This window comes from Chlorocebus sabaeus, chromosome X, assembly GCF_047675955.1.
Source record: "Chlorocebus sabaeus isolate Y175 chromosome X, mChlSab1.0.hap1, whole genome shotgun sequence".
In the NCBI taxonomy this organism is placed as follows: Eukaryota; Metazoa; Chordata; class Mammalia; order Primates; family Cercopithecidae; genus Chlorocebus; species Chlorocebus sabaeus.
Genome location: NC_132933.1, coordinates 111,499,234 through 111,526,104, shown reverse-complemented (window position 1 = coordinate 111,526,104; position 26,871 = coordinate 111,499,234). Strand labels below are relative to the sequence as shown.

The following is a 26,871-nucleotide window of genomic DNA, read 5'->3' as shown; positions in this document are numbered from 1 at the left end:
AGTAGTAAACAAAATGTCAGTTTGTAACAATAATTTTAGAAAACAAAGAAAAACAATTTCCAAACAAAATAAGAGTTTTGGCCAGGCGCAGTGGCTCACGCCTGTAATCCCAGCACTTTGGGAGGCTGAGACAGGTGGATCACGAGGTCAGCAGATTGAGACCATTCTGGCTAACACAGTGAAACCCTGTCTCTACTAAAAATGCAAAAAAAATTAGCCGGGCATGGTGGCGGGCGCCTGTAGTCCCAGCTACTCGAGAGGCTGAGGCGGGAGAATAGCGTTAACCCGGGAGGCGGAGCTTGCAGTGAGCCAAGATTGCGCCACTGCACTCCAGCCTTGGCACTCGGTGACAGAGCGAGACTCCATCTCAAAAGAAAAAGAAAAAAAAAAGAAAAAAAGAATTTTTATTTATTTATTTATTTATTTATTTATTTATTTTTTGAGACAGAGTATTGTTCTGTCGCCCAGGCTAGGGTGCAGTGAGTGGCATGATCTTGCTTCACTGTAACCTCCGACTCCCGGGTTCAAGTGATTCTTGAACCCTGGAAGGGGTTCAGGAGGCCTCAGCCTCCCGAGTAGCTGGGATTACAGGTGTATGCCACCATATCCTGCTATTTTTTTTTTGTATTTTTACTAGAGATGGGGTTTCACCATGTCGGCCAGGCTTGTCTTGAACTCCTTGCCTCAAGTGATGTGTCCACTTCAGCCTCCCAAAGTGCTGGGATTACAGACATGAGCCACTGTGCCTGGCCAAGAGTTTTTATTTATCTGAACCACTAGTGCTTATAGAAACCAGACCTCATAGAAAAGGAAGGAAGAAGTCATTAACTTTTGGGAAGAGTTTGATCAGGTACTTCCGGGAACTCTCAAAATTAAGGGCTTGAAATCATTGGCTGTTTTTGTCTAATTTTATTTACAATTTATGGCCTTTCTTTTAAAAATACTGCTGTATAACTAAAACCACTTTGGTTTAACACCAGCAGTGATCGGAGGGTTGGGTTTTGGAGTTAAAAGCAAGAGAGATTTTACTGAGGTAAAATTAAACATTTGAAAAATTTTTCCAAGTACTGGTTGGAGAGAAGCCATAGAAGATAAAGATAAAAGGTGAAAGTGGTCGGGTGCAGTGACTCATGCCTACAATCCCAGCATTTTGGAAGGTAGAGGCAGGCAGATCACCTGAGGTCAGGAGTTTGAGACCAGCCTCGCCAACATGGTGGAACTCCGTCTCTACTAAAAATACAAAAAAGTTAGCCGGGCACGGTGGCAGGCGCCTGTAATCCCAGCTACTTGGGAGGCTGAAGCAGGAGAATTGCTTGAACCCAGGAGGCAGAGGTTGCAGTGAGCAGAGATCGCACCATTGCACTCCAGCCTGGGCAACAGAGTGAGACTCCGTCTCAAAAAGAAAAAAAAAATGGCAAAGGTGGACACGAATGAAAGAAGACTGTCTAAGGTGGATTACTGTGCCCTGAGTGGTGAAAGATGGCGGTGAGCAGAGAGAATGGTGAAGGTAAGTAAGGCTCAGGCCCGCCAGTACCCTAAGCATGAAGAATGTTCTATGAGCACCCCTGAGAGCTTGGGTGCCGTACCTGGAGTGTTGAGGAAGGGCTAGAAGGCACTGTGTGTATCCAGCCATTCAGATTTGAGACCTGCTTTAATGGCTGGTGTTTGAAACTTAGGGCGTGTCTTGCTCTGTAGTACTAGACTATAGGAGCTAATCTCTAAAGATGGCCACCCCACAATGCACTGCTATTCATTCCTTTGGATGCTGGCTGACCCTGGGACTTGCTTTTTCGCTAAGAGAATCCCTTGGACTGATACTGCATGACTTCTAAGGCTAGGTCCTAAGAAGTCTTATAGCTACCACCCAGATCTCCTGGAACATCATTCGCTCTAGGGGAAGCCAGCATAGGGAAGCCCAACTACTCTGATGGTTATGCTGTGAGGAAGCTGTTTTCCAGCCACTCCGGCCACTCCAGACATGTGAGGAAAGAAGATTCAGATAAGTCCAGCTTTATCCACCATCTAACCAAAACCAAATTCAGATGCTCAAGGAAGAACTTTGCAGTTGAGCCTGTTATCCCCGAGAACTGTGAAGAATAATACATAGGCTGGGTGTGGTGGCTCATGCCTGTAATCCCAGCACTTTGGGAGGCTGAGGCAGGTGGATCACGAGGTCAGGAGTTCGAGACTAGCCTGGGCAATATGATGAAACCCTGTGTCTACTAAAAACTACAAAAATTAGCGGGGCTTGGTGGTGCGTGCCTGTAGTCCCAGCTACTTGGAAGGCTGAGGCAGGAGAATCGCTGGAACCCAGAAGGCAGAGGTTGCAGTGAGCTGAGATTGCATCACTACACTCCAGCCTGGGTGACAGAGTAAGACTCCGTCTCAAAAATAACAAACAAACAAACAAACAAATAAATAAATAAAATAGTCATTCGAAGCCACTGAATTTTGGAGGTGGCTTTTACACAGCAGCAGCTAACTGGAACTCGGGTTAAGTCCTAAACTTGCTTTCCTACCAAGCTCACCAACATTTCAGTTCCATCTACTCCCATGAGGATGTGTTGACCCACCCCAATCTACTTAGTGGGAGGGAACATCAGGAATCTCCCAGCATGCCAGACGCAGTGGCTCACACCTGTAATCCCAGCACTTTGGGACACACAAATGGGAGGATCACTTGAGCCCAGGAGTTCAAAACCACCCTGGGCAGCATAAGGAGACCCTATCTCTACAAAAAATTTTAAAATTAGCTGAGCATGGTGGCAGGCACCTGTGGTCCCAGCCACTCAGGAGGCTGAGGTGGGAGGATCACCTGAGCCTGGGAGGTTGAGGCTGCAGTGAAATGTAATCCTGCCACTGCACTCCAGCCAGGGTGACAGAGCAAGAAAAAAAAAAAAAAAAAGAGCAAGAAAAAAAAAAAAGAATCTCTTGGCACACTCAGCCTTCAGACCTCAATTAGTTTCTCCTTAAATCTTACTCACAGGCCCTTTGCTAGGTTAGAAGTCTAAAGATTATAATTAAGAAAAAGAAATAAGTAATAAAGACCATGAGCTCTTGAGTGAGGTTCATCCTGGAAAGTAACCAAGGTAACATTAGCTATTTGTAGCAGTCTGGTGGGGCAGCCTTGGTGGAACCTGGAGATAATTCTGGGCCAATGATCCAGAGCTGACTGAAAAATTGTTTCTTGTCTCTATAGTGAAAATCTCTTATTTTCTGTATCATGTCTTTTTTTTTTTTTTTTTTGAGAGACAGAGTCTCACTTTGTTGCCCAGGCTGGAGTACAATGGTGCGATCTCTGCTCACTGCAACCTCCACCTCCCGGGCTCCCCACATCCTGAGTAGCTGGGATTACAGGTGCCCACCACCACACCCAGCTACTTTTTGTATTTTTAATAGAGATGGGGTTTCACCATGTTGGCCAGGCTGGTTTTGAACTCCTGACCTCAAATGATCTGCTCGCCTTGGCCTCCCAAAGTGCTGGGATTACAGGCGTGAGCCACCGTGCCCAGTCTCTATCATGTCTTCTTCTTCTTCTTCTTTTTTTTTTTTTTTTTTGAGACAGAGTCTTGCTCTGTCGCCCGGGCTGAAGTGCAGTGGCCAGACCTCAGCTCACTGGAAGCTCCGCCTCCCGGGTTTACGCCATTCTCCTGGCTCAGCCTCCCGAGTAGCGAGGACTACAGGCGCCCGCCACCTCGCCCGGCTAGTTTTATGTGTTTTTAGTAGAGACGGGGTTTCACCGTGTTAGCCAGGATGGTCTCGATCTCCTGACCTCGTGATCCACCCGTCTCGGCCTCCCAAAGTGCTGGGATTACAGGCTTGAGCCACCGCGCCCGGCCTTTTTTTTTTTTTTTTTTTTTGAGACGGAGTCTTGCTCTCTCACCCAGGCTAGAGTACAGTGGCACGATCTCGGCTCACTGCAACCTCCGCCTCCCAGGTTCACGCCATTCTCCTGCCTCAGCCTCCCGAGTAGCTGGGACTACAGGTGCCCGCCATCGAGCCTGCTAATTTTTTGTATTTTTGGTAGAGACGGGGTTTCACCATGTTAGCCAGGATGGTCTCTCTCCTGACCTCATGATCCGCCTGCCTTGGCCTCCCAAAGTGCTGGGCTTACAGGCGTGAGCCACCGTGCCCGGCCTTCTCTATCGTGTCTTCTAAGAACCAGTTGCTTCCAGAGACATAGAGCAGTGCAGGTGTCTGTTTGTTTTTCAAAGACTAGTTTAAGAAATTGAGTAACAAAAGGCCTTCTGGGCACATTGCCGGAGATTTCTTGTGCTATGGAAATGACTTGAACAGAGAAGTCATTTTCCAGATGAGTTGTCAGTGGGTTGTTGTTGTTTCTTATGACAAGGCTGGTAGACTCATGGTTGAACAATTACACAAATTCAGTCAGTCAGGGTAACACAGCCACTGAGGTGATGGAAGTTCACTAATCCCTCCCTGTCAGAAGAATGAAGCATGTGATTATGTTAGACGAACTGATAAGACCCAGAGTTTGAAGCCAGGGGAGGTGTCTCATGTTTGTAATCCCAGCTACTTGGGAAGCTGAGGCAGGAGGGTCCCTGGAACCAGAGAGCTCAAGACCAGCCTGGGCAACACAGAGAGACCCTGTGTCTTAAAAACACAACAACAATGGCCGGGCACAGTGGCTCATGGCTCACGCCTATAATCCCAGCACTTTAGGAGGCCGAGGCGGGTGGATCTCTTGATGTCAGAAGTTCGAGACCAAACTGACCAACATGGTGAAATTCCGTCTCTACTAAAAATACAAAAAAAAAAAAAAAAAAAATTAGCTGGGCGTGGTGGCGCATGCCTGTAATCCCAGCTACTTGGGAGGCTGAGGCAGCAGAATCACTTGAACCCGGGAGGCGGAGGTTGGAGATTGCGGCATTGCACTCCAGCCTGGGCAACGAAAGTGAAACTCCGTCTCAAAAAAAAAAAAAAGAAAAAGAAAAAAGAAAATTACAACAGCAAGAATAAAAATAAGACACAGAATATGTCTGGGGGTCAGTGCTCCCTACGAGGTTGATAATCAACAGCAGTTGCTTTCCTCCGCCTACCTGCAATGCTGTCTTGAGGTGCAGATGGCACTCAAAAATGTTTGCCTAATGAATGAATCTATGACTTAGAAGTCCTGAAACTGAGTAGCTTGGAGTCAGGTAACCCACAGGGATCCTATAAATAGCAAGACTGAAAACAGCTCCATTCATGCAGTAATTGAGTTACACCCTAGCTAACTATACAGGGTGTCCATGCAGTCTGGAAACAGGCAAAAATATAGGATGTCATCAAGAACATCTTCAGAAAATAAATAGTGGGCCGGGTGCAGTGGCTTGCACCTGTAATCCCAGCAATTTGGGAGGCCGAGGCGGGGAAATCACTTGAGGCCAGGAGTTTGAGTCCAGCCTGGCCAACATGATGAAACCCCGTCTCTACAAAAAATACAAAAATTAGCCAGGTGTGGAGGCTGGCGCATGTAATCCCAGCTACTTCAGCAGGCTAAGGCACGAGAATCGTTTGAACCCGGGAGGCAGAGTTTGCAGTTTGCAGTGAGCAGGGGTGGCGCCCCTGCACTCCAGCCTGGGCAACAGAGCAACACTCAGTCTCAAAAAACAAAAACAAAAAACAACAACAAATACAGTAATGGTATGTGCATTTCCAGAGTTCACAGACACCCTGTATGTTAACATCAACCAGTTCAGATCTTTGACTGGCTTAGTCTCACAGGATGCGACAAATCATTTGGTTTTCTGAGGCTTTGTGCAAATTCCTGTATGGCGTAAACTCTCTTGTCAGTGCTGCCCAGGGGCCTCCCACAGGGAGGAACTCAGAAGTGACAAAGGTGACTGGGAGTCCAGCTGTGACAGCTCCTTCCAGTCCTTCCCCAGCAGCGCTGGGCTGCAGGGCCATAGGCAATAATGGCAACAGGGAAGGCAGGAGCAGAGATGGGGCTGGTCCACAGAACAAGGAGGGCCCTGATTCCACCCCCACGCCGCTGGCTCCCAGGTCTTTCTGGAGAAAACAGTTCCCCTAACAGGACTTGCCTTTCTTTTCTCTCAGCTTCCCCAGCCAACCCAGTAGAGGGTCACCTCAGATTGGAGGACCTGGGAGAATCTTTGTCACTTGTCCTTGTGATGAGGTCAAGAAATAATACAAGGGCCAGGTGCGGTGGCTCACGCCTATAATCCCAGCACTTTGGGAGGCCAAGGTGGGTGGATCACCTGAGGTCCCGAGTTCAAGACCAGCCTGGCCAACATAGTGAAACCCCGTCTCTACTAAAAATACAAAAAAAAAAAGAAAAGAAAAGAAAAATTAGGCCAGGCAAGATGGCTCACAACTGTAATCCCAGCACTTTGGGAGGCCAAAGCTGGAGGATCACGACGTCAGGAGTTCAAGACCAGCCTGGCCGATATGGTGAAACCTCGTCTCTACTAAAAATACAAAAATTAGCTGGGCATGGTGGTGCACGCCTGTAGTCCCAGCTGCTCGGGAGGCTGAGGCAAGAGAATTGCTTGAACCTGGGAGGGAGAGGTTGCAGTGAGCTGAGATCGCACCACTGCACTCCAGCCTGGGAAACAGAGTGAGACTCCGTCTGAAAAACAACAACAACAACAAAAATTAGCTGAGTGTGGTGGTGCACACCTGAGGTCCCAGCTACTAGGGAGGCTGAGGCAGGAGAATCGCTTGAACTTGGGAGGTGGATGTTGCAGTGAGCTGAGATTGTACCACTGCACTCCAGCCTGGGCAATAAAGCAAGACTCTATCTCAAAGAAAAAACAAAAAAGAAACGAAAGAATACAAGGAAGTTGTGATCATTAATTACCAAGTAAGGAGGCTTTCCTGCTATTAAAGATAGGTTAATGAAAGAGCACAAGTGGCCAATAAAACTTTGGGGAAAACAGTAAAAAGGATGCTCTAGCATGGGTGCAGTGGCTCATGCCTGTAGTACCAGCTACTCTGGAGGCTGAGGCAGGAGGATCGCTTGAGTCTAGGAGGTTGGGGCTGCAGGGAGCTGTGATTGCACCACTGCACTCCAGCCTGGGGGATAGATCAAGACTTGTCTCAACAACAACAACAACAACAACAAAATGTTCTAGCACGTACAACGTCAACTGGTTTACGTTTCTAGACACTATAATAATCTTCCAGGATCCTCAGAAAACACTTCACCCCTGGCTGGTCCCAGTGCAGTGGTGTTTACAATTGATCACAACTAGTTACAGATTTCTTTGTTCCTTCTCCACTCCCACTGCTTTGCTTGACTAGACTTAAAAAAAAAAAAAAAAAAAAAAAAAGAAAGTAAAAGAAAACACTTTACTCCAACATTTGTCAGAAGAGTTTTACCAAGGAGAAAGGCAATGATGATTTCTATGCTCAGGAAGGAAGGGGAAGGAACCTGTATTGGGCCTTTAAAAGAAATCCGCTCCCACTATTGCCACCATGAAACAATCACAAAAGATTCAAACTTTAAAGGCACATTTGAAGCTCTACATATGTTTTATTGGCTGTGAAGTTCTCACACATCATGACGTAAGAAACAGTTTTGAAAGAGACAGTGTGGCCAGGTGCGGTGGCTCATGCCTGTAATCCCAGCACTTTGGGAGGCCGAGGCGGGCAAATCACCCGAGGTCGGGAGTTCGAGACCAGCCTGACCAACATGGAGAAACCTCTTCTCTACTAAAAATACAAAATTAGCCTGACGTGGTGGCGCATGCCTGTAATCCCAGCTACTCGGGAGGCTGAGGCAGGAGAATCGCTTGAACCCAGGAGGTCAAGGTTGCTGTGAGCCGAGATCGTGTCATTGTACTCCAGCTTGGGCAACAAGAGCAAAACTCTTGTCTCAAAAAAAAAAAAAAAAAGAGAGAGAGAGAGACAGTGTGGGCTGGGCACGGTGGCTCACCCCTGTAATCCCAGCACTTTGGGAGGCCAAGATGGGTGGATCACTTGAGGTCAGAAGTTCAAGACCGGCCTGGCCAACATGGTGAAACCCTGTCTCTTTTAAAAATACAAAAATTAGCTGGGCGTAGTGGTAGGCACCTATAATCCCAGATACTTGGGAGGTTGAGGCAGGAGAATTGCTTGAACCCAGGAGGCAGAGGTTGCAGTGAGCCAAGATTGTGCCATTGCACTCCAGTCTGGGCAACACAGTGAGACTCTGTCTCAAAATTTAAAAAAAAAAAAAAAAAGAGAGAGAGAGAGTGTGCATAAAAAAAAAAATAGTTGCGAATCACAAATACTGACTAGTTTCTTTTTTAAACTTTTAATTTTGAAATAATTATAGATTCACAGGAAGTTGCATAACTATAGTACAAAATCAAAACCAGGAAATCGCCATTGGTACAATCCACAGAACTTATTCAGATTTTGCCAGTTTTACAGGAGCTCATTTCTGTGTGTGTGTGTGTCCCTATGCAATTTTATCACATGTAGGTTGCACCACATCAAGGTGCTTAACTCTGTCATCACCACAAGTCTCCCTTGGGCTGTCCCTTCATAGCCACATCCACTCCCCTCCCCCTCCCCCACCCTAATCCCAGGCCACACTAAACTGTTCTCCATCTCTAGAATTATGTTATTCAATGAATGTGATATAAATGGAATCATGTGACATGTACCCTTTTGAGGTTGTTTTTTTTTCCACTCAACATAATTCCCCGGGGATCTGTCCATGTTATTGTTGGTATCAATGACTCATTTCTTTTTCACTGCTGAGTAGTATTCCATGGTATGGCTGTATCAAAGTTTGGTTAACCATTCATCCATTGAGCAACATTTGGACAGTTTCTAGGCTTTGGCTATCACAAAGCTGCTGTGAGCATTCGTGTAGAAGTTTCTGTGTAAAAATAAGCTTTCATTTCTCTGGTATAAATGGCCAAAAATGCAAGTGCTGGGTTGTATGGTAAACCCGTTTTTAGTTTTAAAAGGAACTGCCATGGCTCATGCTTGTAATCCTAGCGCTTTGGGAGGAGGATGGCTTTAGGCCAGGACTTCAAGAGCAGCCTGGGCAACACAGCAGTAGATAGATAGATAGATAGATAGATAGATAGATAGATAGATAAATAGATACATACATACATACATACATACATAGGCCCGGCGCAGTGGCTCATGCCTGTAATCCCAGCACTTTTGGAGGCCGAGGCAGACAGACCACTTGAGATCGGGAGTTCGAGACTAGCCTGGCCAACATGGTGAAACCCTGCCTCTATTAAAAATACAAAAATTAGCCAGGTGTGGTGGCACACGCCTGTAATTCCAGCTACTAGGGAGGCTGAGGCAAGAGAATTGCTTGAACCTGGGAGGCAGAGGTTGCAGTGAACCAAGATCATGCCGCTGCACTCCAGCCTGGGCGGCAGAGTGAGACTCCATTTCAAAAATAAATAAATAAATAAATAAATAAACTGCCAAACCATTTCCAGAATGGCTGTACCATTTTACGTTCCCACCAGCAATCTACAAGTGATCCAGTTTCTCTGCGTCTCCAGCATTTGATGTCACTATTTTTTATTTTTGCCATTCTGATAGGTGTGTGGTGACATCTCATTGTGGTTTTAATTTGCATTTCCCTGATGACTAATGACAGTGAGCATCTTTTCACATGCTTAATTGCCATCTGTATAACCTCTTCAGGGAAATATCTGTTCATGTCTTTTGCCCTTTTTCTAACTGGATTGTTTATTACCAATAAGATTTTTCTTTTTTTTTGAAACGGAGTTTTGCTCTTGTTGCCCAGGCTGGAGTGCAATGGTGCAATCTCAGCTCACTGCAACCTCTGTCTCCTGGGTTCAAGCAATTCTCCTGCCTCAGTCTCCCAAGTAGCTGGGATTACAGGCACGCACCACCATGCCTGGCTAATATTACTGATAAGTTTTGCGAGTTCTTTATATACTCCAGATACTAGTCCTTTGTAAGATATGTGATTTGCAAATATTTTCTCCCAGTCTTTGTCTTTTCATCCTCTTAACAGGGTCTTTGGCAGAGTAATTTTTAATTTTGATGTGGTTTCTCCTTAAAGGTTAAAAAATAATAATGATCTCAGGCCGGGTTCAGTGGCTTAGGCCTGTAATCCCAGCACTTTGGGAGGCTGAGGCAGGTAGATTTCTTGAGTCCAGGAGTTCCAGACCAGCTTGGGCAACATGGCGAAACCCCATCTCTACAAAAAATACAAAAAAAAAAAAAATCAGCCATCTGTGGTGGCATGTGCCTGTGGTCCCAGCTACTTGGGAGGGTGGGGTGGAAGGATCGCTTGAGGCCAGGAGTTGGAGGCTGCAGTGAGCTGCGATCATGCCACTGCACTCCAGCCTGGAGTGACAGAGCGAGACCCTGTGTCAAAACAATAAAAATTAAAATTATGAAAATAATAATAATCATTATCATCTCCTGGCCTGCCCTTTAATCCATGCCAAGTAACAGCATGTACAAATTTCATCTACCCATTCAGTCAACGTTTATTGAGTACTTACTATGTTCCAGGTTCAGTCCCAGGTGCTAGTGATCTGAAAATTAATATAATACAGTTGCCTTTAAGTGTTCACAGTCTAGTGGGGACAGAGACTTTTTTTTTTTTTTTTTTGAGATAGAGTCTCACTCTGTCACACAGGCTGGAGTGCAGTGGCACAATTTCGGCCCACTGCAACCTCCGTCTCCCAGGTTCAAGTCATTCTCCTGCCTCAGCCTTCCAAGTAGCTGGAACTACAGGCCCCCACCACCACACCTGGCTAATTTTTGTATTTTTAGTAGAAATGGAGTTTCACGGCCAGGCGCGGTGGCTCAAGCCTGTAATCCCAGCACTTTGGGAGGCCGAGACGGGTGGATCACGAGGTCAGGAGATCGAGACCATCCTGGCTAACACGGTGAAACCCCGTCTTTACTAAAAAATACAAAAAAACTAGCCGGCCGAGGTGGCGGGCGCCTGTAGTCCCAGCTACTCGGGAGGCTGAGGCAGGAGAATGGCGTGAACCCGGCATGCGGAGCTTGCAGTGAGCCGAGATCTGGCCACTGCACTCCAGCCTGGGTGACAGAGCAAGACTCCATCTCAAAAAAAAAAAAAAAAAAAAAGAAATGGGGTTTCACCATGTTGGCCAGGCTGGTCTCGAACTCCTGATCTCAGGTGATCCGCTTGACTTGGTCTCCCAAAGTTGTGGGATTGCAGGTGTGAGCCACTGCACCTGGCCGGGACAGAGACTTCCAAGCACATGCCTTCTGTGGAAGTGTGGTAAGGGATGGAAAGCAGGCTGTGGGAGTTCAAGACAGAGCACCTGCTCTGGCCAGGGAAGTGGGGAAGGCCACTCCTTGCTTGTCAGTTACAAACCAGTTGAAATCTTAGTGTTATTCTTGCTATATACAGGTTATAGTATATTCTATAAAAACATTTCCAGCTATTATTTTCATCATGATTACCACTGGTTCATTTTCTGCAAGATCCTTTTCCCAAATGCCAAAATGGCTAATACTCAAACTGAGATCTTGTGAAATTTGTGGAGGATGCACCCCTAGAAGTGATCATTTTTCAAAAATACAATGACAACTGTTAGTTCAACAAGTGATCTTTGCTGTGAAGCTCAGGTATCAAGGAAAGGTGTAGATAGGTCTTGTTGCATAACAGTCCTTGGTCCTAATATAGCAACGTTCATCTGAGAAGCTTAAAGGACTTGCCTCACATGACAAGCTGTCTCATTTTTGCACTGACTCTTTGAGGAAGGCAAGATAAGATTTATTATCCAGTGGCCTATATTCCAAGTAGAGAAGGATCCTCTCTACCCAGGTAACTAGAAAAGTGTGTCTAATGACACATTTGGGAGGAAGGAAGGGATCCAGCAGTAAGAAGGGGATTGAAACTTTGGTTTTAGGCTGCAGTTCTCCACCAAGAATTTTTTAAGTATAAGGCCTGATCTTGCTTATATAGGACTGATTAAATTTTTTTCTTTCTTTTTGTTTTGGTTGTTTGTTTGTTTGTTTGTTTTGAGTTGGAGTCTCACTCTGCAGCCCAGGCTGGAGTGCAGTGGTACGATATCCAGCAATGCAACCTCTGCCTCCTGGGTTCAAGCAATTCTCCTGCCTCAGCCTCCCCAGTAGCGGGCACTACAGGTGCATGCCACCACAGCCGGCTAATTTTGGTGTTTTTAGTTAGAGACAGGGGTTACAGGCGTGAGCCACCGTGCCCATACTAAATTTTTTTTTTTTTTTGAGATGAAATTTTGCTCTTGTTGCCCAGGCTGGTGTGCAATGGTGCGATCTCAGTTCACTGCAACCTCTGCCTCCCAGGTTCAAGCAATTCTCCTTCCTCAGCCTCTCCAGTAGCTGGAATTACAGGCGCCTGCCACCATGTCTGGCTAATTTTTGTATTTTTAGTAGAGATGGGGTTTCACCATGTTGGTCAGGCTGGTCTCGAACTCTTGACCTCATATGATCCTCCTGCCTCGGCCTTCCAAAGTGCTGGAATTACAGGCATGAGCCACCATGCCTGGCCCTTAAATTTTCATTGCATTAAATACTTGAGCCTCAAAACTTGAGAAAGCATTTCAGCCCCATGTCTAATTAGGACCTTGGCTTATCGATTTTCCCTCCACGAGACAGCTCTGGTGAAACAGTAACAGAGGGACGGGGAACACCGAGGTATTCATGTCTGGGCCAGAGCTGCCATCCAGGGCCCCACACCACACCTTTGGTCCAGACAGCCCCTTGGCCCAGGTGTCCCTGCTGCCAGAACACACTGGATGGACTGGGGTACAGGAGTTGCATATTCCATGAAGCCGGTGTCAGGGGAAGCAGAAACTCTCACATTAGCCAGGTTATTCCTCTCCTCCGGGCCAATTTCCCTCCACAACCCAGGGGTTTCAGTCTCATATCACCTATCATGTTTTTTTTTTTTTTAGACAGAGTCTCGCTCTGTCACCCAGGCTGGAGTGCAGTGGCCGGATCTCAGCTCACTGCAAGCTCCGCCTCCTGGGTTTACGCCATTCTCCTGCCTCAGCCTCCTGAGTAGCTGGGACTACAGGTGCCCGCCACCTCGCCCAGCTAGTTTTTTGTATTTTTTTTTTAGTAGAGACGGGGTTTCACCGTGTTAGCCAGGATGGTCTTGATCTCCTGACCTTGTGATCCGCCTGTCTCAGCCTCCCAAAGTGCTGGGATTACAGGCTTGAGCCACTGCGCCCGGCCTCACCTATCATGTTTTAAAACAGAAAACACACCTGTAATCCCAGCACTTTGGGAGGCCAAGGTAGGTGGATCACCTGAGGTCAGGAGTTCTAGACCAGCTTGGCAATCAAGGCGGAACCCCATCTCTACTAAAAAAAAAAATTAGCCAGGCATGGTGGCACGTGCCTGTAATCCCAGCTACTAGGGGGACTGAGGCAGAAGGATCACCTGAACCTGGGAAGCAGAGGTTGCGGTGAGCCGAGATCGTGCCATAGCCCTCTCTCTAGCCTGGGCAACAGAGCCAGATTCTGTCTCAAAAAAAAAAAAAAAAAAAAAAAAAAGAAACAAACAAGAAAACCCAGAAAATAGGCAAAACGTTTGGCTAAAATCAAACGAAAACACTGCAGGGAAGAGGCTTGAGTGTGCTGGTGGACAGGCCGCCCTGCTCACCTGTGGGAAGGGCAGGGCCAGCAAGGGCAGGAGAGCTCCCCGTGGGCAGCTAGGCTGGGTGTGGATGTGGCCCTCCAGGTGGTCCCAGGGAGGATGCAGGGACAGGAACAGTCCAGGCAGACAGCTCTCAGGTGAGCAGGGCTCTGCCTGAGGTGTTCTGGCTTCAGGAGGCTGCCTGACCCCCAGTGGGCATGACACAGGCTCCAGGGAGCAATGGGACATCAGCCCAAAGGATCAAAGCCCAACTTGGTCAGATCCCAAGCTTTACCTGCATTATGTCTCTGGCTCTGCAAAGGGTACCCCCAACTCTGGGGACAAGCTATGGCCTCAAGTGGCAGCTGGCTATGCTGCTGAAATCAGGACACATCTGCAAAATACTCACAGAAAGCTGCGCCATCCTAGTGTGACAGGCCACACTCTGTCGCCCTAGGGTAAGCTGGAAAAGAACTCCAGATGTGCCCTGGAGAGCCCCCCACCTCTCAGGGGCCACCTCCCAGGGTGCCCCAACCACCCCATTCTTCAAGTTTGACTTGAGATTCTAGGAAGCATAATTTCAGGTGAGGAAGAGAACAAAGTCTGGTCCTAGCCCACTCTGGCAAGGATCACTCCCCACCTAGTAGGCATCAGATGAAGCCACATATACAGACAGGACACACACAGCACACACGGGGTGTAAGGAACCGTGCCTGCACACCACTCACACACACATGACATGAACAAGTGGCAGCCAGAGAGGCCGGGGCACGCTCAGGGGGCCGCCTTCGAGGCATCCATGTAGGCCGGGTTGGAAGGAAGCTGGCTGGTGGGATAGGGTGTGGCTGCTCCTCTAGCCAGGGTCTCGAGGTAGGCCAGCGGGCCTGTGGGCTGGGCCAGGTAAGGTGATGGGTACTGCATTGGGTAGGGTGCTGCTGGCATTCCTGGCTGGGGGAGGGGGGCATGGGGTGGTAGCCCTGGTAGTCCAGGGTAGCTAGGTGGCACATTTGGAGGCTGAGGGTAAGGGGCATGCACCACAGTGGGGGACATGGTGGTGGTCACAACCGGACACGGTCAGCGGCACATCTTGTAGAGGGAGCAGCAGGAGCAGGTGAATCAGATGATGATAGTGACGACAGAGAGCACAAAGATGGTCAGGCCCACGGCCACGGTCGCTCTGAACCCCACGTTAGCCTCTGACTTCACCCAGGGGCTTCCTGTACCCCTAGACTTCCCCTCTTTCCATCATGGGCCACTCAGTTTCAATTTCCTCTTCTTTCAGAGAAAAGGAAAGCAAATCTCCCGATGACGTCAGTCACAGGAAGGACCGCTTCACGAACTTTCAAGTCCACGATGGCATCTTCCTCCTTAGAATAGCTACTGTGCTTTTGGTACTATTCATTCATTTGCTCCACATTTACAAAGATGAATATAATGCAGGCCCCGCCGTAGAGGAGCTCACAGTCTAGATGGCCGGCAATACATATTGCCTCATGTTGTGTCATAATATTTTGTGTGTGTATCTTGTCTCTCCAATTCCATGACAGTAGAGGCCATGTCCTAAACTTTTTTGTCTTCCCCAGAGCCCTTACTTACTTACTTAGCATGGTGTTCAATAAACATCCTTTTTTTTTTTTTTTTTTTTTTAGATGGCGTCTTACTCTGTCACCCAGGCTGAAGTGCAGTGACGCGATCTTGGCTCACTGCTATCTCTATCTCCCGGGTTCAAGCGATTCCCCTGTTTTAGCCTCCCGAGTACCTGGGATTACAGGTGCATGCCACCACACCCGGCTAATATTTTTTGTAGTTTTAGTAGAGACAGGGTTTCACCATGTCGGCCAGGCTGGTCTTGAACTCCTGACATCAGGTGATCCACCCGCTTCAACCTCCCAAAGTGCTGGGATTACAGACGTGAACCACCGCACTCGTCCAATAAACATCTCTTGAATGAGTAAAATGATTTGATTTGATTTGGTACTTTCCTCCTCTGTGGTTTACTTCTGCCACCTAGATAAAATAATGTATCACACATATGTAGAAATGTATTTTATTTATTTATTTTATTATTATTTTTTAATAGAGATGAGGTCTCGCTTTGTTGCCCAGACTGGTCTCGAACTCCCAGGCTCAAGTGATCCTCCCACCTCAGCCTCCCAAAGTGCTGCGATTATAGGTGTGAGCCACTGCACCCAGCCTAGAAACTTATAAGTGAGGAAATTGAGGCACAGAATGGTGAAGTAACTTGTTCCAGGCTGCAAGTGACTCATAGTTACTTCATCCAAAATATGTGCTGGACAACTTTGGAACCAAAGACAGCTATATATCCTTGGTGCCAGTATTTAGATGTCTCTTAGATTCTGAGATGCAAATTGTGCCTTCATATACACACATACAGACTTTATCAAAATCATGTGTACGTTTGAAGTCAGACTTTGGTTTATACAGAATGATTAATATTTCTTCTTATATTCAATATCAAGTTGTGTGAAAGGTAACACATGATAGGTTCAAAAATATTCCAGAGAGGAAAGAGTGGGCGGCAGTTGGTGAGCTGCAACATTTTTCCTTTCACAGAACAATTCTTGTAGAAGAAACAGCACTGCTGACTTTTTCTATTTTCAGCACAAAGTAACACTTAACTGATTAATATTCAAGTGAAAGTGTATAGCCACACACCTCATTTAATCGACAAGTACTGCAAAGCAACAAGCTAATACCCAGCAGGGGATGCAAATGGGTGGTCTCCCGGCAAAACTGAACTCACAGAAAGGGTTTTGAGAGTTCTCAACTTAATTTTGAATACATATGAAATGATATTTAAAATATTCTTTTTTTTTTTTTTGAGACGGAGTTTTGCTTTTTCACCCAGGCTGGAGCGCAGTGGCGCAAACTTGGCTCACTGCAACCTCTGCCCCCACCCCGGGGTTCAAGCAATTATCCTACCTTAGTCTCCTGAGTAGCTGGGATTACAGGCATGCACCACCACACGTGGTTAATTTTTGTATTTTTAGTAGAGACGAGGTTTCACCATGTTCGCCAGGCTGGTCTTGAACTCCTGACCTCAGGTGATTCACCCACCTTGGCCTCCCAGAGTGTTGGGATTACAGGCGTGAAACACCGCACCCGGCCAATATTTACATTTCTATAAGGCAAGAAAAATACAGGAAAACCAAACACTCACGTACCCATCAACTCGACCTGAAAAACAGAACAGTACCAGTAGCCCTGAAGCCTTCTAGACACAAACAGTGCACTGAAATAATCAGAATTAGCTGCCAACAGTTACAAACTGGGACATTTTACACAAAAATCTGGATTTCCAGCCTCTCTTGAAAAAGCTGGCATCACTGTGCCTATATTCCCATAGGGAAATAAGGGGCTGGCCCTTCATGGGGAACCCATGCCGATCACCCAATCCCACCCTCATCTGTTCTCTGCTGCTTCCTCCACCCACATGACCTGTCCAGCCCTGGAGGCATCTGCGTTGGTAACCCCTGCCATGGGTTTCCTTTCTGGGTTGGCTCCTTCTCCCTTGATGCTGTTCAAGCTCTCCCTTTCTCTAGTTCTCCTGCCTGTGCTTTGGGGCATCTCCTTTCTTGATGGAGCAGGACTTTTAAGAGGCCAGGCAAGGTGGCTCATGCCTATAATCCCAGCATTTTGAAGGGCTGAGATTGGAGGATCGCTTGAGCCCAGGAGTTCAAGACCAGCCTAAGCAACACAGTGAGACCCTGTTTCCACACACAAAAAAATTTAAAACCTAGCCAGTCATAGTGGTGCACCTCTGTGGTCCTAGCTACTGAAGAGACTGAGGCAGGAGAATCACTTGAGTCCAGGAGTTCCAAGCTGCAATGAACTATGATCATGCCACTGCAACTCCAGTATGGGTGACAGAGTGAGACCCTGTCTCTCAAAAAAAAAAAAAAAAGGCACTAGGTTCCATGGAGCGTGCAGACAAGGAGAAATGGTCTGCCCTCAGTGGATGTGTAGCTATGGAGGAAACTGACCTGTGGACCAGGCACAGTGGCTCATGCCTGTAATCTCAGCACTTTGGGAGGCCAAGGTGGGAGGATCACTAGGGTCCAGGAGTTTGACATCTGCCTGGCCAACATGGTGAAACCCAGTATCTACTAAGAATACAAAAATTAGCTGGGCGTGGTGGTGCAGGCCTGTAATCCCAGCTACTCAGGAGGCTGAGGCAGGAGAATTGCTTGAACCCGGCAGGCAGAGGTTGAGGTGAGCCAAGATCGCACCACTGCACTCCAGCCTGAGTGACAGAGTGAGACTCTGTCTAAAAAAAAAAAAAAAAAAAAAAAAACACACACAAAACCGACCTGTGTCTGATTAACATATCATACAAGACAGGTAAAGATGGATATACAATAAGGGTTATGGGAGCGCAGAGCAGGAAAGACTGTATTAGTCAAGGTCTTCCAGAGAAACAGAACCAATAGGATGCACGGGTATGTGTATATGGGGGGGGAGAGAGAGAGAGTATGTTTGTATTTAAGGAATCGGCTTGCATGATAGTGGGGTTAGCAAGTCCAAAATCTTTAGGACAAGCTGGCTGACAGGCTGGAGACCCAAGGAAAAGTTGATGTTGTAGTCTTGAGTCTGAAGGGAGTCTGGAGGCAGAATTCCCTCTTCCTAGAGAGACCTCAGTGTTTTAAAGTCATCAACTGACTGGATGAGGACTGCCTGCAATATGGAGGCTAACCCACTTTATTCAGTCTACTGATTCAAATATCAGTCTCATCTAAAAAATACCTTTACACGGCTGGGCACGATGGTTTACGCCCACAATCCCAGCCCTTTGGGAGGTTGAGACGGGTGGATCACCTGAGGTCAGGAGTTTGAGACCAGCCTGGCCAACATGGTGAAACCCCATCTCTACTAAAAATAAAAAAATTAGCCGGTGTGGTGGTGCACACTTGTAATCCCAGCTACTCGGGAGGCTGAGGCAGGAGAATCACTTGTACCCGGGAGGTGGAGTTTGCAGTGAGCCAAGATTGTACCACTGCACTCCAGCCTGGGCGACCGAGACTCCGTCTCAAAAAATAAAAAATAAAAAATAATAAATAATACCTTTACAGTGACATCTAGACTGATATTTGACCAAATATCTGGGTACCATGGCCTAGCCAAGTTGACACATTAAAATTAACCGTCATTGGCTGAGTGTGTACGCAGGGATTAGAAGGTGGAAGCACAGGTGCCGGGAGGGACGTAGTGAACAAAGGTGCAGAGGTGGGGAGATGTTGAGCACGCTCAAAGAATCGTGAGAAGTCCAGTGGAGGAGCAAAAAGTGCAGCCTTGGGGTGGGGTGGCAGAAGGGGGCAAAGTGCACAAGAGGGGTGGGGAACCATGGAGGACAGGAGCCATCCTGACTGGATGGGCGCTAGGTCTGCAATGATCTTGAATGCCATGGGAGGTGTCAGAGGTTTTCGAGCAGGAAAATGGCACAACAGGACTGTGTTCAAGAAGAAAACTCTGGTAGACACACAAAGGGTGAGGTTGGGGGGAGAGATTGGAAAGTTCTACAGGACAAATGATCCATTTTGTTTGTTTGTTTGTTTGTTTGTTTGTTTTTTTGAGACGGAGTCTCGTTCTGTCGCCCGGGCTGGAGTGCAGTGGCCGGATCTCAGCTCACTGCAAGCTCCGCCTCCCGGGTTCACGCCATTCTCCTGCCTCAGCCTCCCGAGTAGCTGGGACTACAGGCGCCCGCCACCTCACCCGGCTAGTTTTTTGTATTTTTTAGTAGAGACGGGGTTTCACCATGTTAGCCAGGATGGTCTCGATCTCCTGACCTCGTGATCCGCCTGTCTCGGCCTCCCAAAGTGCTGGGATTACAGGCTTGAGCCACCACGCCCGGCCTGTTTGTTTGTTTTTTGAGAGGGAATTTCGCTTTTGTTGCCCAGGCTGGAGTGCAGTGGTGTGATCTCGGCTCACTGCAACCTCTGCCCCCCAGGTCCAAGCGATTCTCCTGCCTCAGGCTCCTGAGTAGCTGGGATTACAGGCGCCAGCCAACACGCCCAGCTAATTTGTGTGTGTGTGTGTGTGTGTGTGTGTGTGTGTGTTTTTAGTAGAGATGGGGTTTCGCCATGCTGGCCAGGCTGGTCTTGAACTCCTGACCTCAGGTGAGCTGCCCGCCTCAGTCTCCCAAAGTGTTAGGATTACAGGCGTGAACCACCACGCCTGGCCTTTTTTTTTTTTTTTTTTTTGAGACATGGTCTCACCCTGCGTCTGATCACGCCTCACTGCAGTGTCGCACTCCCAGGCTCGAGCAGTCCTCCCACCTTAGCTTCCTGAGTAGCTGGGACTACAGGTGCATGCCACTACACCTGGCTAATTTTTCATTTTTTGTAGAGATGGCAGCTTGCTATGTTGCCCACGCTGGTCTCAAACTTCTAGATTCAATGGATCCTCTCACCTTGGCCTCCCAAAGCTGCAATTATAGGTGTGAGCCACCATAACTGGCCCAGTTTTTCTTTTTCTTTCTTTCTTTCTTTTTTTTTTGTTTTTTTTTTAAATTTTTTCTTTATTTAAGAGATGGGGTCTCGATCTGCTGTCCAGGCTGGACTATAGTGCACTTATAGCTCTCTGCAGCCTCAAACTCCTGGACTAAGTCATCCTCCAGCCTCAGCCTCCCAAGTAGCTAGGACTATAGGCATGAGCCACTGTGCTCAGTTTGTATTTCTTTTTTCTTTTCTTTTTTTTTTTTTTTTGAGGCAGATTCTTGCTCTGTCGCCCAGGCTGGAGTGCAGTGGCACGATCTTGGCTCACTGCAACCTCCGCCTCCCGGGTTCAAGCGATTCTCCTGCCTCAGCCTCCTGAGTAGCTGGGATTACAGGAGCCCGCCACCACACCCGGCTAATTTTTGTATTTTTAGTAGAGATGGGGTTTCACCGTGTTGGCCAGGCTGGTCTAGAACTCCTGACCTTATGATCCACCCACCTCGGCCTCCCAAAGTGCTGGGATTACAGGCATGAGCCACCTTTCCCGGCCAATCAGTTTGTATTTCTTAAGAGGACACTGAGTTGGACAGTTATAGCAAGATGTCTTTGGGCCAGGCGCGGTGGCTCATGCCTGTAATCCCAGCACTTTGGGAGGCCAAGGCGGGTGGATCAGGAGATCAAGAGATCGAGACCATCCTGGCTAACACAGTGAAATCCTGTCTCTACTAAAAATACAAAAAATTAGCTGGGTGTAGTAGCATGTGCCTGTAGTCCCAGCTACTCGAGAGGCCAAGGCAGGAGAATCGCTTGAACCTGGGAGGCGGAGGTTGCAGTGAGCTGAGGTTGCGCCACCGCACTCCAGCCTGGGCAACAGAGTGAGACTCCGTCTCAAAAAAAAAAAAAAAAAAAAAAGATGTCTTTAAAGGGCTGAGTGTGGTGGCCCATGCCTGTAATCCTAGCACTTTAGGAGGCTGAGGCTGGAGGATCACTTTAGCTCAGGAGTTTGAGGCTGCAGAGAGCTATAAGTGCACTACAGTCCAGCCTGGACAGCAGATGGAGATCCTGTCTCTTAAAAAAAAAAAAAAAAAAAAATTAAATAAATCAAAGTTAAAACCTTGAAAAAGTTTTAAAAGCTTTAAAAATGATTAAATCGGCCGGGCGCGGTGGCTCAAGCCTGTAATCCCAGCACTTTGGGAGGCCGAGACGGGCGGATCACAAGGTCAGGAGATCGAGACCATCCTGGCTATCACGGTGAAACCCCGTCTCTACTAAAAAAATACAAAAAAAAACTAGCCGGGCGCCGTGGCGGGCGCCTGTAGTCCCAGCTACTCGGGAGGCTGAGGCAGGAGAATGGTGTGAACCCGGGAGGCGGAGCTTGCAGTGAGCTGAGATCCGGCCACAGCACTCCAACCTGGGCGACAGAGCGAGACTCCGTCTCAAAAAAAAAAAAAAAAAAAAAAAAAAAAAAAAAAAAAAAAAAGATTAAATCTAGGTTAGGCGCAGTGGCTCACGCCTATAATCCTAGCACTGTGGGAGGCTGAGGCAGGCGGATCACCTGAGGTCGGGAGTTCGAGACCAGCCTGACCAACATGGAGAAATCCCGTCTCTACAAAAAATACAAAATTAGCCGGGTGTGGGATTACATGCCTGTAATCCCAGCTAGTCGGGAGGCTGAGACAGGAGAATTGCTTGAACCTGGGAGGCAGAGGTTGCAGTGAGCCGAGATCGTGCCATTGCATTCCAGCCTGGGCAACAAGAGCAAAACTCCATCTCAAAAAAAAAAAAAAAAAGATTAAATCTAATAGACATCAAGAAAGGTCTGTAGCACAATAACAGCAATAATCTGTAAGCAGGAAGGTGCAGGGGTGAGTAAATTGGTTTGAAGTAGAATATATAATTCCAACACAGGACTGCTATGCAGCCCGCAGCCCTATCTGTGAGGTATGGCTAGGCTTTAAGTCCTGCATGGCCTGAGAGAGTGATTGCTAAAAATGCTCCTACTGCCTAAGAGGCAGCTTGGCCTCCTGAGGGCATATGACTCAACCCCCTTCACTGTACTTCCAAGACTTCAGTCTTCGGTCACTTTGCATAAACAAAGGCAGAAGTGCACTGAGCTTTGCTGTTTGAAAATATTTTTAGCAATTTTAGTGGTAGAAAAGATGCCCTTTGATACAATTTTGTTTTTGATCTTGTCTTCTTTGTGGAAAGTAAGCAGATTCCATGCTGGATCTGCTGTTTGGGAGTATAATAATTGCCTAAGGCCAGGTGTGGTGGCTCATGCCTGTAATCCCAGCACTTTGGGAGGCCGAGGCGGGCAGATCACCTGAGATTGGGAGTTCCAGACCAGCCTGACCAACATGGAGAGAAACCCCATCTCTACTAGAAATACAAAATTAGCCGGGCCTGGTGGCACATGCCTGTAATCCCAGCTACTCGGGAGGCTGAGGCAGGAGAATTGCTTGAACCCAGGAGGCGGAGATTGTGGTGAGCCGAGATCGCGCCATGGCACTCCAGTCTGGGTGACAGAGCAAGACTTCATCTCAAAAAAAAAAAAAAAACCCACCAAACCAGAGAGAGTAGTAGGGAACTGCATTTACCTCCACACACATAATTATCCTTCTTATTATAGTGAAGGTCCATGTCTTTGAACTTTATTCCAAATCCACCCTAAAAAAAGTATGGATCAGCTGGACCCAGGAGGCCCTTCCCCTGGACCTTGCAGAAAAATGACTGGCAATCATGAAATTCACTAAAGGCTTTAGGGTACCTATCTCTTGGAATCCTTTCTACAATTCCTTTTCTTCTAGCTTCGGAATAGTCTAATTATCTTTGTCCCAGGTTTGAGGTTACTTGGGCACATTATTTATGTGCATCGCGATAATGTGATTTCAGTCTACCTCAGTCTCCATTCTGCATAGAGAGGTGTGGCAAACTTCCTGTCCTTTGTGGGCTCACACACAGCTGCAGTACCACACGGAATTACAATGGAGGTTTGAACAGTGGAGACGGTGGGAGTCCAGTGCCCAGAGCAACTTACTCTACTAGGGGAGTTGAGAGGATGGGAGCTAGACACGTGTATGTGGATCCAGAGCCACTCGGTACTAAGCTCTTACTTCCTGCAAAGTACTAAAAAAAAAAAAAAAAATCTTAAACACTACCTCTCCTCCCCACCCCCCGTTTTTTTTGTTTTTTGTGGTTTTTTTTGAGACGGGTTTCACTCTGTCGCCCAGGCTGGCGTGCAGTGGCGCAATCTCAGCTCACTGCAAACTCCACCTCCTGGGCTCAAGCCATTCTCCCACCTCAGCCTCCGGAGTAGCTGGGATTACAGGCGCGCGCCACCACGCCGGAACTCGTGGACTCAAGTGATCCCGCGTGCCTAGGCCTCCCAAAGTGCTGGGATTACAGGCATTATCCACCACGCCCTGCCTCGCAAAGCACTTTCAATTCATGCACAAGCCCTTGAATCACAAACACTCTTGGAGGCAGAGACTACTTGTATTCCAACTTTATAGATAAGGAAGCCGGGGCACTGTCAACACGGTTGCCTGGTGCCTGTAAGCAGGGAGCTGAACTGCTAGTTAGAGGAGTTGCAATTCCTAGGCTCTGGTTCACTGCGCTACCTCCAGGAATGGGGGTGGAAGTGGGGCGGCGGGAGAAGGGGCGGTGTTGCAGGAAGTTCATTTGCTTCAATATGGGCACTTAAAATGCCTGGAAACATTAAGACAGGGAGCGTGCAAAAAAAAATTTCCCTGGTTTCAGCCATTTCTAACCCTTTTTAGGTTACTTCAAATAAAATTTGCAAATAACTGCCATGTGGAGAAAATATGCAAATGTTGCTTAATGGAAAAGTCATTTGGAGTGCTGTGAAAGTTGGCTCATTTATTTAGCTGCCTCAAGTGTGCACATCATTCTTTTTCAGAGTGAATGTGTTTGAAGACAAAGCTTTGTATGTTTTCCCGCTTCCTCTCCAATTGGATATTTCAATTATAACATATTGATTAACAAAATACCCTGTTGGTTTGAACTGAGTATGCCTATGAGCAGGGGTTAATTGAAAATAGGGAACTGCTGTATATTTTAATTCTTTTAGGTACTCCCATGGCGGTACCCTGTACTCGGCTCTACTCAAAAGTAAAACAAAGCCCAGAACCAGGGTAGTCAGTGCATCCCATTGTTGCTATATACATTTTGAAGAGCTATCGGAACTCACAGTTTTTGAACCTGACTCATGTTTACCCTGGTTCATAGGAAAACGAAACTGAAACAAAACCGAGGTCCTTCACCAATACTCCATGAGAATCCACGAATCTCAGGGCAGGAAGGGACCCTAATATCATTAAACCTAGTGACTCTCCAAGGGGCATTGTAGAAATCTGTGTATTTCTGGTCGTCACAATGACTGGCGAGGGCTACTGGCATTTAGTGGGCAGGAGCCAGGCATGCTAGGATGTTCTGTGATGCTGGTCAGTCCCATAGAGCGAAGAATTGAACCACTGGACACTGATGTCGGTGAAAAGCTAGTTCATTATCATCTAAGCCTAGAACTAACACTGTTTTACATATGAACACAAAGTATCTTTGCCCAGTTTCCATATATTCTGAATTTTCCACAAATGCAACTACTATTTCAACGGAAGGAAGACTGTACTGTTTTATTTAAACATTTTATTTTTATTTTTATTTTTATTTTTTTGAGACGGAGTCTCGCTCTGTCGCCCAGGCTGGAGTGCAGTGGCCGGATCTCAGCTCACTGCAAGCTCCGCCTCCCGGGTTCATGCCATTCTCCTGCCTCAGCCTCCCGAGTAGCTGGGACTACAGGCGCCCGCCACCTCGCCCGGCTAGTTTTTTTGTAGTTTTAGTAGAGACGGGGTTTCACCGTGTTAGCCAGGATGGTCTCGATCTTCTGACCTCGTGATCCGCCCGTCTCGGCCTCCCAAAGTGCTGGGATTACAGGCTTGAGCCACCGCGCCCGGCCTATTTAAACATTATTAATAGTTCAACATTGTGGAAAATGAGGTTCCTAGTAGCAATGCTGTACATGGAACTCGAGTTGTGAAATCAAAACACCTTTCCAGTTCGCATTTGTGGCTCTACTGGGCAGGTATCTTCCCACCAGTTAGTATAGCTGGGCGGCCGTATGAACATATTATAATACGTTGTTTTATTATAATCATTTTGCTTCCGTTTGTTAATAGGTCATGTTTTTTGAAATTGTGTTTGTAGGTTTACATAGTATTACCTATGATTTGTTATTTCAGTATAGGTAAAAGGGGCGTTAGAAAATACTAGTTATGAAAAGGAGTTGGGTCTTTCACGGGGTTATGGAATGTAGCAGGCTCCTTTTATAGATGAGGAAATTGAGACCCAAAGCCGTTAAACCACTTGCCCCCGACACTGTGGTATTCTCTCCCTATCTCGTTCGAATTTCCATTTCGATTTTAAAAATTGGGGAGAGAAGTTTTGTGTATGGTAAATTATGTGATGAGCACGAACTACTTGAATCCTGGCAGCAGAAGACCCTTTGGAGGGTGGTGGAAACCACTGCGTTTTATTTAATTCCGTCGGGCTGAGGGTCAGAAGGGAGAGAGGAAAGCGGTCATAAGAAACCACGGATGTGCGTGTGCCGGCTCAAAGCCGGGAATCCACTAGTAAACACATCTTCTTGTATTTAAGGGCCTGCGGCACCGAAGCCGGGAATTGGGGTGGCCTGCCTGGGAGGGGGCCACGGGAAGAGGTTCCTCCGACGGCAGAAACCTGGTTCCTCCCGTTCCTCATACACCGCAGCGGCCTGAGGGTCACCCCGAGCCCAAGCCGGTAACCCCGCTGCAGCCCCTCCGGCAGGCCCAGGTTGCACCGACTACAAACATTCCCGACACCCTTGGGCCCTAGAAGGGCCGTTCGCCGCCCGCAGGCTCCCCGCAACGCCGGTGTTCACCTGCCCTAAGCAGCTGGGTGCCCCGCGAGAAGCAGCTAGGGGCAAATGTAGCCCGCATTCCTGCGGAGGGCAGGGGTCCCGGGAGGGCGCACCAGCGGCGGCTCTGGATCAGCGCGTGACTGTCTCATTGTTCCCTCACCGCGGGGGGTGGGGGCGCGCGCGCACACGTCGGGGGGTTGGCCGGGAGGGGCCATTGTGTGTTTCTAGGCGGCGCCCCCGCTGCCTAGGCAACAGCGCAGGGAGGTGTCGGGCCACCAGCGCGCCGCCGGCTCCCCTCCATTTCCCCCCGACTCCCGCCCCGGTCACCATCCTACCCTCCTCCCTCCTCCTTTCCCCTTACTCCGCTCCCCTCTTTTTCCTCCCCCTCCTCCCCTTCCCTCTGTTCTCTCCTCCTCTTCCCCGCCCCCCCGTCCCGAGCACTCTATATTCAAGCCACCGTTTCCTGTTTCACAAAATGGCCACCGCACGCGACACCTGCGGTCACGTGGCCTGCCGCCCTCTCGGTTTCGGGACTGTCTGCCTAGCTCCGACTTCGGGGAGGCTACACGCGGAAGACCGAGGGCAGATTAGACCGGAGAAATCCCACCATATCTCCAAGCCCGGGAACTGAGAGAGGAAGAAGAGTGAAGGCCAGTGTTGGGAAAAAAAAAAAAAGAAAGAAAAACAAAAAAAACCCAAGAAAAAAAACCCGAAAAACTAAAGCTGAGTGCATAGGGTTGGAAAGGGGAGCGAAGAGGCCTAGGTTAACATTTCCAGGCCTTTTAGCTGGTGGTAAACGGGAGACGCAAGTTCTCGCGAGATCTCGAGACCTCTGTGGCTGAGACTACGGTTTTAGCGGAGAGCACGGGAAGTGTAGCTCGGGAGAACTGGGACAGCATTTGGCGCTCCAAGCTCCAAGACAGGACTGCTAGGGGCGACGGGACT

At 47.9% G+C, this 26,871-nt stretch overlaps 1 pseudogene; it reads right to left on the bottom strand.

Annotated features, from left to right (window-relative positions):
• Positions 1 to 14,334: 14,334 nt before the first annotated feature.
• Positions 14,335 to 17,039, bottom strand: LOC119622017 (protein shisa-5 pseudogene; annotated as a pseudogene).
• Between the last annotated feature and the right edge of the window lie 9,832 nt (positions 17,040 to 26,871).